Here is a 14,900-nt window from a genome sequence, read left to right on the forward strand (position 1 = left end):
GACACGGCACCTGCACTGAGTGTGTTTCAAAGCCCATGGCCTTATCTTCCCTCTCCCTGCTGATGTGGTTGAAGATGCTGCACCCAGCGTCTGCATCTTCTTTTGCATTACTGAACTGAGGCCAGTTCAGTAATAACCTGCATATTACAAATTGTAACAATAGCTGCCTCTTCCTTGAGTTCACGTGTAGACCTCCATGTCATGTTGGTTCATGCAGTACATGGACACTTTGCACACATGGTCCTTGTTGTGGGCAGGATGGTGGAGCACCACAGTTCGCATGATGGAGCACCACAGTTCATATGAAGGAGCACCACAGTTCACATGATGGAGCACCACAGTTCACATAAGGGCATTTCCATAAGGGATGACTTGTTATCACAACCAGAACTTAAACCAAAAACAGATGAAGCTACCAGAGCAAAGCCCCAAGTGCAAACACTTGTTTCCTCTGACACAAATGCCTTCCTCACTGTTTCCTGGACTTGGGTGGGTAACTCCAAAGACATTCTCCTACTCCCATCCCATGGCCTCTTGGAGTTTCTGTTTGCCTGTACTGTTTTTTTTTTCTCTCTCAAACCCTGGTAAAAATTATTCTCCAGAATAAAAAAATTAAAAAGGCTCAACAAGACCCTTAGATGGAAACCTCTGTGGTCTGTGACAGCCCATCTCTATTTCTCCTGTTCCCAGATGGTTCCCGTTCATAGTGCAGTTGAACGTCTGTGTAGAGGTGTCTATACGAGCCAGCCTTGTGAAACTGAGCTGCAGAATACACCTGGTCACCTAGCACGAGAGGAAGGCATTATGAGCACAGGCTAGTGCATGTGTACAGACCTGCGACCAGGACATTTATCATCCCCCTTTTACCAGATGCTCTGGGAAGATACATATAATGTGATGGCAGGTCCTGGAATTAATGACAGTGAATCCCAGTGAACAGGCCACCACCCCTCCAAACTCTGTAGACAGTGTGCCTGCCACAGCAAAGATGGTCTGCGGTTGCTAGACAGCTTCAATGCAGGCTCCAGAAATTCCTGCTAGTTTGAGGATTTCTTTTTTCCAGGGAGATTAATATTATTAGAGATTCATGAGTCTTTGTTTTCTCATCAGAAAAACAGATTCATGATACTTCTGAATATTTGAGGGTTGAGGAAGAAACATAGCTCCTGAAATGCAGTAGGAGGAGGTGTTGTGTGTAGCCACTTCCTCTGAGGCAAACCATCCTTTTCAAAGTAAATCTCGTCAAGACAGGAATGCTTGGAGCAGGGGTTTTCCACCTTCCTAGTGCTGCGACCCTTTAATACAGTTCCTCATGGTGTGGTGACCCCAACCATAAAATTATTTCATTGCTACTTCATGACTATAATTTTGTTACTGTTACGATTCATAATGTCAATATCTGTATTTTACCATAGTCTTCAATTAACCCCAAATGGCCCACAGTGATTGAGAACTACTGCTCTATGGGGAAGTGAAAGACTCCATTCTAAGGGAAAGCTTCTCAAGCTCAGGAAGCAAACAACTCAGAGACTTCAGGAATTTCCTGAAACCAACCAGATTCACTTGGCCCCTCCCCTTCGAAGCATATATAAGCAATAAAGCCTGCTGAGAACCACTCTTAGAAATATCAACTCTCAGAGATCAACTAAGCTATCTGAAAGAGACAGACCAGTCAACGTGCCTGGAAAGAACTGCCTCCAATCCATCAGTTCCCTGGGGTGTGGGGTGTGCTCCAGGTTTCCAGCTTTGTGAACTGTTACCCATGCTGGGTGGGCTTTGGTGATGCAACTATCTTTAAATCATTTTTGCACCTATAGGAAGTCCTTCACCCAAACCCCTGTAAGTAAACCCAGTTCACTCAACGGTTCAATGGGTTGGGCTTTTGTGCAATTCTTTACTTTGGTCTGTCAGCAATTCCCTATCTGTCTGAGTAGAAGTTTGTACACATAGACTCAAATAATGTCACAAAACAGGGACTTATTAAGCTTATGCCAATTGTAAAAATTAAGGCATGCTGAAAGGCAGAACGCACTGTGCATGGTTAGAATGAGCATAGATTTATGACAATCCTGCAATTTAATCTAGCACCATCTCATGTTTCCCATATGATATTAGGGAAGTCCCCTAATCTATCTCTGCCTCAATCCCCACATAAGTAAAAAGGAGGATCATAATAATAACTATCTCATTAGGCAGTTTCAGCAATTTGGTCAGACAGTCCTCGTAAGCCCCTTTGTTCAGTCGAGCACATCATAAACACTCAGCAAATATTGCTTCATTATGTAAATATTGTCAGATACTATAAGGACCCTAATTTATCATCATCGCTATAATTAATCTATATAACGTCCAGTCTGACCAGGCTATCTGCTTCCGTATCTTACAGATAAGAACACTGGGCTTCGTAGGCCTAGGATCGTTAGTCATCAACACACTGCTGATACATGACAAAGTATGAATCATGGTCTTCTGCCTCCAAACTAATTTTATGTGCTTCTTTGCTCCTTTTTCTCTAATAATGGGAACCACTATCCCTGGCTCTTATTTGACCAAACTGTCACTTTCCTTTGGCTGTAGCTGTTGCTCCTGCATGGCTGATCACAGTACCTCACAGAAAAGTTAGATTCATTTTGGTCCATGGTTTCAGATGGCTGAGCCTGCAGCTGCTTGTCCCTGCTGACGCTGGGTCTGTGGTGATGAAGATCACCATCATAGCAATGGGAACACCTCAGAGACTACTCCTTTCGAGGCCGACAGACAGCAGAGCAGGACGGGGGACCAGGCATAAGCTTTGATGACACAGTCCCCAGGACTTACTTCCTCCAAACATTTCCCCAAATCTCCCAGAAAAGTACCACTAGCTGAGGCAAGGTCATTCAAGGCATACGGCTGTAGGGCATATTTCATATTTAGGTCATAAAGTCGGCTAACCTAGTTGAGATCCAGTAAAATAAGTTTGAGATTAAGAGAAGCTGGGCTGGGAAGATGGCTCAGTGGGTAAAGTGCTTGCCACATAAGCATGAGGACCTGAGATTGATCCCTAGCACCCACGTCAACAGCTGCTGGGCAGTGAGACTGTAATCCCAGCGATGGGGAGACAGAGACTGGAGGAGGACCTGAGATTGATCCCTAGTACCCATGTCAAAAGCTGCTGGGCAGTGAGACTGTAATCCCAGTGATGGGGAGACAGAGACTAGAGGAGGACCTAAGATTGATCCCTAGCACCCACGTCAACAGCTGCTGGGCAGTGAGACTGTAATCCCAGTGATGGGGAGACAGAGACTGGAGGAGGACCTAAGATTGATCCCTAGTACCCATGTCAAAAGCTGGGCAGTGAGACTGTAATCCCAGCGATGGGGAGACAAAGACAGGAGGATCTCTAGAGCTCCCTGTCAATGTAGACAAACCCGTGCACTCTAGGTTTTCTGAGACCCTGTATACAAAAATAAGGTGGACAGCGATTGGAGAAGGCATCTGCCGTCAGCCTCCAGCCTCTACATGCGTCTGTATAGACACATCTCTCTCTCTCTCTCTCTCTCTCTCTCTCTCTCTCTCTCTCTCTCTCTGTCTCTCTCTCTCTCTCTCTCTCTCTCTCTCTCTCTCTCTCTCACACACACACACACACACACACACACACACACACACACATACCACACACGCTGGGGGAAATCTTCATGTTGAAGGCTTCTTGTAATCATCAACCATCTATAAAATTGCCTTTATCAAATTAAGTCAGGAACAAGTGTCACACAGCTCTCCCCATTCCATCGGAATGCCCCTGTGTTAGCTTCCCATTCCATCGGAATGCCACTGTATTAGCTCCCATTGTCTTCCTTAGAGCCAGTACCCCTGGCTCTTATTTTGTGTTTCTGCCTACTTAATCCTTGATGCTAACCCTAGATACTGTAAAAATTAGATTTCACTGACTAGTACCTTAGCTTAAGAATCCTCATTGGTTGGGGCTCGAGAGATAGCTCAGGGCTTAAGAGCACTGACTGCTCTTCCAGAGGACCTGGGTTCAATTCCCAGCACCCACATAGCAGCTCTCAACTGCCTATAATTCCAACTCCAGGAAATACAATGCCGCTTCTGCTCAATGGGATCCTGCATGCATGTAGGGCAGGCACATAAGCTCACACAGCCATACAGATACACACATAAAAATAAAAGATTAAATAAATAATTAAGAACATGAAAATAATCTAAGAAGGAATCTGCTTTGGTTATAATATCTGCTTTAAAACCAACCCTGCCACTTTGGCTAGCCCTATCGACGCCACAGCCCCGGTCCTTGCCTAACTCCAGGTTACTCTCCCCCACCGCAGTCACAATGAGTGTGCCAAATTTTACACGCTTTCCCCAACAGAAATACCTTCCTGTCTCCCCTCCCCCTCCAACACACACACACACCACCACATCCCATTACCTCTCAAATCAGCTCAAACAAAATCTTCTTTACACGGCATTTACTCAGGACTTCATTACACGTGTAGGTGATGTACCAGGAACTAGGCTGCAGTGAGTCTGAGATCGACCTTGTGAAACTCTATCTTAGATTTAAAGAAAGTAGGGTGGTGATGATTCTAGCAGGAGGCAGGAGGAGAGTAGTCTTGGTGGAGTGTAGAGGACACACCCTCTGAGTACGGAGAAATTGCTTGAACTCAGATTCCTTTATATTCCACCTCAGGTTGTTAGCGTTAGAAGTGTCTGTTAGATGTTCACCTCCCTGCCCAGGTCAGACTTTGTCACAAATGGCTGTTGAAATCCCCTGAACTATAAAGCACCAAAGTTAATAGATAGAAAAGTTTTCAGGAGGGGGTGACCTAGTTTTCTCCTGATTTAGTAAACAAAACACATGATAGTCAGTTATTTTATAGTATGTATTTTAGACAAATAGTGAATAAATTTTAGTACATGGCCAATACTTAAAACCTGTATTTTAACTGGCAAGTCTAATTTTCTTTTCTTCTCTTAATCTGACAACCATATATAGGGTCATCAATTAATACTGGTAAAATAAGAATTAATTTAATTTAATTAATGTGACCTTTTCTTAAATAAATATACACACACACATGCACACGTGCACACACATACACATACACACACATTTTAGCAAAATGAAGTAGGTTAGTAAATCAGAAGTAGAAAACCAGGGGCAAGTAAAATCTACAATTGATGCAATTAAATTTTAGATTTTTCCATGGGCTTTGTTGAACAGCACAAGTAATGCTAAGCTGTGTAGGTCTCTGAACATAAAGGATTGTTCCCTGGTAAGAAAAGAGTATTCTTTAGCATAAAGAACAGTGGTGCGGTAGAATGGCAAGCTGGTGAGCAAGCCCACTTCCGGTTCACAGAAGTAGGTGTCTGAGCATCATCACGGAGTGGATCTACACAATGTGTACAGACTAGTCTTAATAATCATTTCAATACAGCCAAAGATTCTTGGGGCAGGGAGACAGCTAACTAAGTAAAGTACTTGCCGAGCACCAAGAGGATTTGTATTCAGTCCCCAGAATTCATGCCAAAAAGTCAACAGGATGGCACATGCTTGTAATCCCAGATCCAGGGAGGCAGAGACAGAAGATTCACTGCATAGCAAGCCCAGCCAATCATGATCTTCAGGCCTCATAAAAACTGAAGTGGCCATCACTCAAGGAATGACACTTGTGCTTGACCTTTGGCCTCCATACAGGTACACACACACATACAAACACAAACACAACACATACCCCACACACACACACACACAAACACACACACACACACACACAAACACACACACACACTTCTTTGGATTGGTAAGTAGCCAGGTCTGATATGGGGACATACTTCACATTGTCCTGAAGTTGGCCATTCAGTGGATTTTGATATGATAACGAACTTTCCTCCAGATCCAAGACACCTCCACTCACATGTCTGCAGGGTTGCTGTCCCTTCTGGATGAAATGTCCTCCGACCATCCATTGTTAGCTTTTGTTGCTGTGGTGATGAGACCTGGAATAAACAACACAAGGAAGGGAGATTGAGGTTGGCCTTTGACTTGAAAGATATCAGTCAGTGCATGGCTTCTTGACTAATTGTTGTTAGGGAGAACAGTATGGTGGCAGCGGTATCTGACAAATGAGAGCTATTAACTGCATAGCAGACAGAAAAAAGACAGAGGAAGGAGAAGAGATAGGGACAGGAAAGAAGAGAGAAAAAGAGGAGACAGGGATAAGATACACTGAAGGACCCCTCCCACTGACCTACTCCTCCAGCTAGGCTTCTTAGGTATGACCCAGGAAGCACATACTTAATGCACAAAACAATCCCACGCCGGTTTGAAATTATTATTGATAAAAGGGTTATTTATTTGAGGGAAAGAAACTTACAGAATGCCATCTACACGACTAGTCGCTAGAACCGGAGTCCGAAGCAAGAGAGCAAGAGGAAGGCTGCTACTGCTTTTTAAAGCAAAAGAGACCACGTCCCGGTGGGCTGGTGTCTCAAAGGCTATTGGCTGAAGGAGCAGAAGGAGCTCCTGCAGCACATAACTTCATGGACATGACATGTGTAAGATTGGAGCTAGAGTGATCTGGTCAGATTATGATCATAACAACATTTCATCTCTACTATATTTACTAGGCCATAAAGCTCTTTGTGCATCTTAGACTACGGTACCCTCGCCTAAGAGAACTCTGGCAGCCAAAACTCCCAAAGACAGCCGAGACATCTTCCACTCCACGCTTGTCCATGTTTGGACCCTAAGAAAACGCAACAGCGAACAGCTTTGCTTTGAAGAACTGAGGAACAGGACAAGGATGGGGTATACTATAACCATGAAAGATTGGTCCAGAGAGGTAGATTGAGTACATCCTTGGGATAAGGATGCAGAGGACAGAGAAGCCGGGAGAGGAAAGCATTCATGTCCCGAGTTTTCTCAAGGATTGTTCTGAGGTGCCTCCCTCATCTTCTGCATATCCTCTATGGCCTTGAAACACACCTGGCCCCCAACAAGCGCTTCTACAGAAGGATTTACCAAATGCGTACTGTTTGGCATTTTTTCCTTTTCTTTAACTGCTTTCATGAAACTGTCAGCAATTCCCAAATGTTTGAAGTCAGCAGTGATGGGGATTTTCATTTATGCTTCTGTCAGCATACAAGAAGCCAATCTCTTTCCAAGCCAAAAAAAACTTGGTTAGCAAATGTTAAGAAACCTCAGAAACTTCAGTTTCCCTCACCCTTTTTATTACTAACACCTGCCCTCACACACATATACACACATAACCACACACATAGACACATGCCCCCCTACATACACACACACACACACACAGAGAGAGAGAGAGAGAGAGAGAGAGAGAGAGAGAGAGAGAGAGAGAGAGAGAGAGAGATTTTCATTTGTTTTTCAGAAGGAAGAATTTGCAATCTACTGTGTTGGTATTTTCAGAATTTCTGTGTCCACATCTGACAAGCATTTGACAGCAATGAGATGTCTTTGTCTACACAGAGAGGAAACGGCACTAGAGTCGTGGAGGCTGAGAATGAGAACATGGATAGAATGAATCCCTTACCAGTGTCCAGGAACCCTGAAAAGTAATTAGGAATCTTTTGAGACAAATCTAATAGTTTCTAAATTAATGAGTTTCAGAATACTTTGAAGTACCTAAACTTACATAAGTTTATAGGTTATACAAATAATAGATTAATAAAAGATGGATGATAATAGATAGATAGATAGATAGATAGATAGATAGATAGATAGATAGATAGATGATAGATAGATAGATAGATAGATAGATAGATAGATAGATAGATAGATAGATAGATATAGTCTTAGGGTTTTTATTGCTGTGAACAGACACCATGACCACAGCAACTCTTATAAAGAAAATATTTAATTGATATTAAATATCAATTTATTTAATGTGGTGCTGGAGCTGAGATAGGGAGCATGGTGGCATGCAAGCAAATGAGGTGCTGGAGCTGAGACTGCTACATCTTGCAGGAAACAGGAAATCAAATGACACAATGGGCGGTATCCTGAGTGTATGAAACCTCAAAACCTGCCCCCAAAGTGACATACTTCTTCCAGATAGTGTGGCCCAGATTAAAGGCACGCCATTCAGTCTCAAGGTCTGGATTAAAGACCAGCTTCCTCCAACAACATACCTCCTAATAGTACCACTCCCTATAAGCTTATGGGAGCCAAATACATTCAAATGATCACAGATATATGTGTGTGTGTGTGTGTGTGTATACACACACATATATACATAGATAGATATAGATAGATGACTGAAATTGTTAAGCTCTGTTAAGTGATCTATTGAAACTCTAATTATAATACAGCCAACTTCATAACATTTTAAAATAATGTGTTTACATGTTCCAAGTGTTACACAATATGGTTTTAAATCAGCAGCGCATACACTTTAACACACAATAAAAATAATCAAATCATTTGTAATGATTTTCTATAAATTCATTTTCCAAAGTCCTTTGCTCAGAATCTTGATAATTTTAGAGAATTTCCAAATGTTTTGCATTTTAAAGGATGTCTTTGAGCTTACATCACAACGAATGTGTCCTTAATAGTAAACTTGTTGCAATGTAATTTGGATCTAAAACATGTTCATCTCATAATGCAGCGCATTCTTCTGTCTTCCATAAGATCAGGATACTGATAACTCCCAACTGATAACCGTCAACATTTATGGCAAGATTTTAGTGCTCTCAGTGACTACATCATCAGAACAGAACATTGTCCCTGCCAATCAGTAGCTAAAGAGAAGCTAAAGATCCAATGAACAAGACATTACAGGACCAAAAGGCTGGTCCAAATCCCAGTAGAGAGTGGACAGCATTGCTCCAATCTGGTGCCATACCAGGCATTTCACAGTTTGAAAAATGTATGTTTGTCATCACTGAAATCTGGACAACATCTGCCAGCATCTGGTTGATGGATGCACTTCGACTCTTTCCTCTTTCCATGCAGAAGGCACTGGAATACAATCTAAAGAGGTGCCCTGAGCAGGGCTGTGTGGTACATGAAGCAGTTGTTCACTTAGTGGCAGCTGAAATACGAAGTGGGAAAAGGGGTGTGTCAAGAAAAATCACAGATCATACTCACCACTAGCAAAAGGTGATTTAAAGACATAGGAGTCAAGACCCCTAGCTTTGATTGTGTGGGACATCAGTGCAAGGTTGTATCAACAGAAGCCAAAATTGAGTGAGAAAAATTATCAGCATATACTTCAAAGCAAGCAGAACTAAAGATCATGCATGTGGAAAAAATTTCACAGAGAAGTTTAAAATACCTCCTTAGACCTGGTTGAAAGTTCTCTGACTGTAGTATGTCCAAAATAGATGTATGTGCATAAATATCTTGAATATGTATACATTATATATACATAAAAATACATATCACACGTGTGTGTGTAAAGACATAACATTAGTAAGATAAGTCTGCTTTTATGAAAAAGAAAGAGGACACAAAACAATACACTGAAGAATATATTCAAGACAATTGACATAAAACTACGGCAAGATCAGGGACACTGAGGAATTGGATGTTATTACATAGAAGATCATAGAGGGATCTTTGACAATGAGTTTTGAGCAAAGGATTAACAAGAGAGAAAGAGAGAGAGAGAGGAGAGAGAAACAGAGCCATACCAACATCTGCAATGTAGTTATACATTGTCACAAAAGAGGAAGCCAGGTGCTTTAGGCAGCTGAGCAAATGAAAAGCAAAATATAAGAGACAATGATGTCAGAGGCTAGTGTGCCTGCAGGCCCTGATATCACTGTTGTGGGGGAAGAATTATTCTGGCTTCTGTGGAGGAGTCTGCAGAGAGGAAGAGGCTGCTTCATCCCCAGGCAGTAAGAACAGCAACTTAGACGAGAGATTGTGTTGAGATACGAACATGGAGTCCTGCACATATCCAGCAGAGTTGAGAGAATTCGGAAATGGCTTGATTTGGAGATGAGAAAGAGTGGAGTCAAGGATGACTGAATGTGTCATGCCTTCTTCAGAGGATTGGGATGGCTATGTAGTGTTGGGGGAAAGCTTCAGAGGGAAGGGGAAATAAGAGTTTAGAGGCTTGAGTTAGGATTTGGCTTATCAGTTTATCAGCCATCTAAGAGGAAATGTCAGGTAAGTACATGTATGTCAGTCTGGAATTCAGAAGCAACATGAAAGTTGAAGATGAGTATGTCCTCAACAGGAGAATCCATTGAACCAGGAAGAACAATGAGGGTGAGTGGAGACGTAGACACCAATGGAGGCATAGAGGACGATGATTAGCCACAGGCTGGGCCACTGGAAGGCCCCAAACAGCCTGCTCCAGGCTCAAAGGAAGGAGTATTTTAAGAAGGTAGTAGTGAGTATCTGTATCGTATTTGCCAATGGGGACTGAGAACTGACCACATTTGGTAACATAAAAGGCAGCAATAACCTTAACAAAAGCAGTTCTGATATTTCCCAATGGACAGGAGCCAATTAGACCAGATTAGCCAGGGGAGTATGGTGGTGTCTGAAGATGGGGAGATACCATATATGGTTTAGGTCAATGGAAACAAGCCAGTAGAGAGAACAAACTATCACTCGGAAGAGCCAGAGCAGTCCAGGTACAACATTTGTATGAAGAGAGTGAAAACTTTCAGCACAGATGAGAACAAAAGAATAGGTGTGAGGATAGGAATACATGGAGAAAACGTCTTTTTAGGTTTCTTGTTAATCCAGTGAATTTAAAAGTGAAGTGACCAGTTGAGTGTAACGAGAAAGAAAGAGACTTATACAAAATCTATATATGTTAGTAGAGGAAGACGGTGAATTGATGAAAGGGATGTAGCAGGCTTTATTGGATAACTCCAGCGAATGGCCTACTTGGAATGTATAGTCCAGGGTTTAAGAAGATGCCACCAAAGTCTTTCAGGTGTGATAACACCAGGAAGTTGGATTTAATCTGCATTATGGAGATTGAGGGTATTTAAGATGGATGGAATCCTTATCACCATAACTATAATCATGGTCATTATAAATTGTTCTTTTTCTGTGATGCACTTGGCCCCAGGCTTAGCATTTTAAAGAGAAATTATTTGCTGTTGTGGGACAATGGTCTTGTACCCTGTCATTTGTACTGCTTTAATAAAATGCTGATTTGTCTTTAGCCAGGAAGGAAGTATAGGCAGGGCAATGAGAATAGGAGAATTCTGGGAAGAGGAAAAGATCAGTCTGTAGTTGTCACTGAGACCAAGAGGAAGCAAGGTGAGAATGCCTCACTGATAAAAGGTACTGAGCCTCATGGCTAACACAGATAAAAATTATGGTTAAAGTAAATTGTAAGGGTTAATAAGAAGCCTGAGCTAATAGGCCAACTATCTTATAATTAATGTAGACCTCCGTGTGTTTCTTTGGAGCTGAACAGCTATGGGATTGGTCAGGTCAAAAAAACCTCTGTCAACAAATGTGCAACTATATCCACATAAGACCTGAGAGAGCTTGGGGAGTAATTCTGGGCACAGTTAAGAACAGAGTTAAGCACGGCTTCTTGGGTAGCAGCATTTTCTCAGGTGGACTCCCTTTGGTAGAGACAAGTGTGTCTCATTTAAGAGAGGCTTCCTGACTCAGCTTTAGCTGAAAAAATTTTGCAGCCCTTTAAAGAGGCCCTGCAACAAAACACTTAAATGGTATTTATGAATATCCAACAGCATGCTTCTTGGTGGTGGCAGGGACCTCAAAACTCCATAGAGTTGGGGCAATAAATATGGCTCTAGCAAGTACCTCTGCCATAAGGCTAGGCTCTCAGAAGGCTCAGGAATGGGGTAGATCCAGCCATCAAAGCCACAACTTTAATCCTAGCTGTATCACTTAGCAAATTAAAGACTTATGTGGTCAGAACCTCTAAACGGTTCACAGTGTGTTTAAAAATATGTGTAGGCTTGTGAGAGAAAAGAAAAAGGATAAAGTCCTTAAGAAAGAAAGAGAGTAGTTGGGTGTGGTGGCACACACCTTTAATCCCAATAATCCCAACACTTGGGAGGCAAAGGCAGGTGGATCTCTGTGAGTTCAAGGACAGAATGGTCTACGAAGTGAGTTCCAAGACAGCCAAAGATACACAGAGAAACGCTGTCTCAAAAAACCAAAGAGTAAAAATAAAAATAAAAGAAATATAATTTAAAATAAAGCCATATAAAGATGGAAAATACACAGAGAATCTGTATACTGTATGTCATTGTGTTGTCTTTAAATTTTCAATGGCTGAGGAAGAAACAACAGCTGCTAAAAGACATTTGATTACAAATGCTGCTGGATTAATAGAACATGTATATTTGAAAATGCTTTGACTTTAAAATTTACATCAAAAGGTATGTTACTTTGGAGAAGAGGTTTTGCTTTTGTTTCCACAGGAAATGAGAGACTGTGTATTTATTCTAGGTTAAGAAAAATCAGGTATGATTGGGGAAGACCCCCCAGAAAAATCTCTGATAGGAGCAGATGGTCCAGTTGATACAATATTTCAGAGGACCTCTGTTGGGGTTTCCTCTGAATTCTACATCCAGAACAGTTTCAAGACTGCTGATTGAGATGATCAAGCCTCAGAAAATACACCAGTCAGGACTTGATAATAATTCTAAATTTTCTTTAGGTGTCCATAAGATTATCAATGCCCCCAATCAGCAGGAAGTAGCCTGGAAAGCTATTCCCACATTCCCAAAAATGGAATATGGATATTTATCTTTGTTTAGAGTGATGGTTACAAGTTGTTATGAATAATGGTCTGGACAAAAAGCTCATAAAAAAGGAGATTAGATTCAGAGTTCTTGTTTTAAAAAACAGGGGTAAGAGCTGTGGGACAGTGGTCTTGTACACTGTCACTTGTATTGTTTTAGTAAAATGCTGATTGGCCAGTAGCCAGGCAGGAAATATAGGTGGGGTGACATGTCAGGACGTAAAGGCTGGGCAATGAGAACAGAAGAATTCTGGGAAAAGGAAAGAGTCAGTCTACACTTGTCACCCAGACCAAGAGGAAGCAAGATGAAAATGCCTCACTGATAAAAGGTACCAAGCCTTATGGCTAACACAGACAAGAATTATGGGTTAAAGTAAGATATAAGAGTCTTTTTATAAGATATAAAAAGCCTGAGCTAATAAAAGGCCAACCAGTTTATAATGAATGTAGACCTCTGTATGTTTCTTTGAGACTAAATGACTGCAGGACAGGGCAGGACAGAAACTACTTCCAACAATTTGCAATCTTTTTAACAGGTTCTCATTAACATTATCATTATTTACTTTATGTGAGTGAGTGTTTTGCATGCGTGTTTACAAGGCCTTGAATCCCCTGGATCTGGAATTAGAGACAGGTATGATATATAGGTACTGGGAATCAAACTTTGGTCCTCTGGCAGAGCAGCCAGTGCTCTTAACCATTGAGCCATCTCTCTTCCCCTGCAATGCACTCTTAATGATAGGCATTGCTATCTCCATTTCACAGGTGAGGTAATGAAGACCTAATGTAACTCAGGGGCTTACAAAGGCTGCATTTGTCTAGTATATGCCTAATTGCTGCAAAATATCAGTGAGACATTTCACACATCTTAAATTGGTAATAATGACAGCAGTATTATTCGTTTTGGCTTCTCCTATATGTCCATTAGAAATAGAACGGGAGAAAAGGGACACATGACCATCAGAGTCTACTTTGAAAAGATCCTCCCACAACTGCTTTACACACACACACACACACACACACACACACACACACACACACACACACCAATAATACAACAATTGATATTAGGGCAACCATGACTTGCCAATTCAAATGCCAAAGAAATTTTTCTGTTGATATAAACCTTTGAGAGAATGCAGAGTCAGTAACTTGCTTCTTATTGTTTGATCCAATGACAAAGAACAATGCTAAGAGCTATGAAATGCTGGAGCATTTTATAACCTCAAAGACTTTGCAGCTCTTTCTCTTATTCACCGTAGGAATTATTTTGCCTTTAGGGTTCGAGCCTCTCTGCTCTGGGTACCAAAAGGAACAATTCAGTAAAACTTTGGTAGGGCAACTTAAAGAATAGGTCCTAATGTCACATGGGCCATAGGACCACACTGTTCTTCACAATGTATCAAAACTCCTCTTCATCAAGTGTCACTCCCAGAAACTAAACTGCATCCTTGACTTGACTCAAGAAGAAGAAGTAGATGGTTATTCCTAAATGAGGGGGAAGAGCAGAGCTGTGCGGTGTGACTTTAACCTAGGAACGGAAGAGAGTGACCATGGGAGCAACAGCGTCTAATCTGCAGCTCTGCCTTCTTCCTCCTATGAAGTAAGCCCCGTCCTGTCAAACGAAAGTCATCAGTAGGTTTCACTGCCAACCATGACCTGTCTTTATAGTTTGGAAAGTTTTAGTTGGAACCTGTCAATTCTCATGGGATAAAGTGTTGTGAATTATTATAGAAGCCTGAAGAATGGTTAGGAGAAATCAGAAGGATAAAGAGAAGGAGGAGGAGGAGGAGGAGAAGGAGGAGGAGGAGGAAGTTTGGAGAGGGAAAGGGAGAAGAAGGAGGAGGAGAGGAGGAGGAGGAGGAGAGGGAGAGAGGGAAAGGGAGAAGGAGGAAGAGAAGGAGGAGGAGGAAGAAGAAGAGAAGAAGAAGAAGAAGAAGAAGAAGAAGAAGAAGAAGAAGAAGAAGAAGAAGAAGAAGAAGAAGAAGAAGAAGAAGAAGAAGAAGAAGAAGAAGTCAGCTAGGTGAAGAGCAAGAAGCCTGGAAAGAGGCCCTGCAATCTCAGGCGAGAAAGCAGCTGTGTACCGTGCAGGCCAGCTAAGAAGGCCACTCCTGTGCGACCTGTCTCTGGTCCCAGAGTCCTGTGTTGCCTCAAAACACCATCAAGATACAAAGTGACATG

This window comes from Microtus pennsylvanicus, chromosome 16, assembly GCF_037038515.1.
Source record: "Microtus pennsylvanicus isolate mMicPen1 chromosome 16, mMicPen1.hap1, whole genome shotgun sequence".
Taxonomy (NCBI): Eukaryota; Metazoa; Chordata; class Mammalia; order Rodentia; family Cricetidae; genus Microtus; species Microtus pennsylvanicus.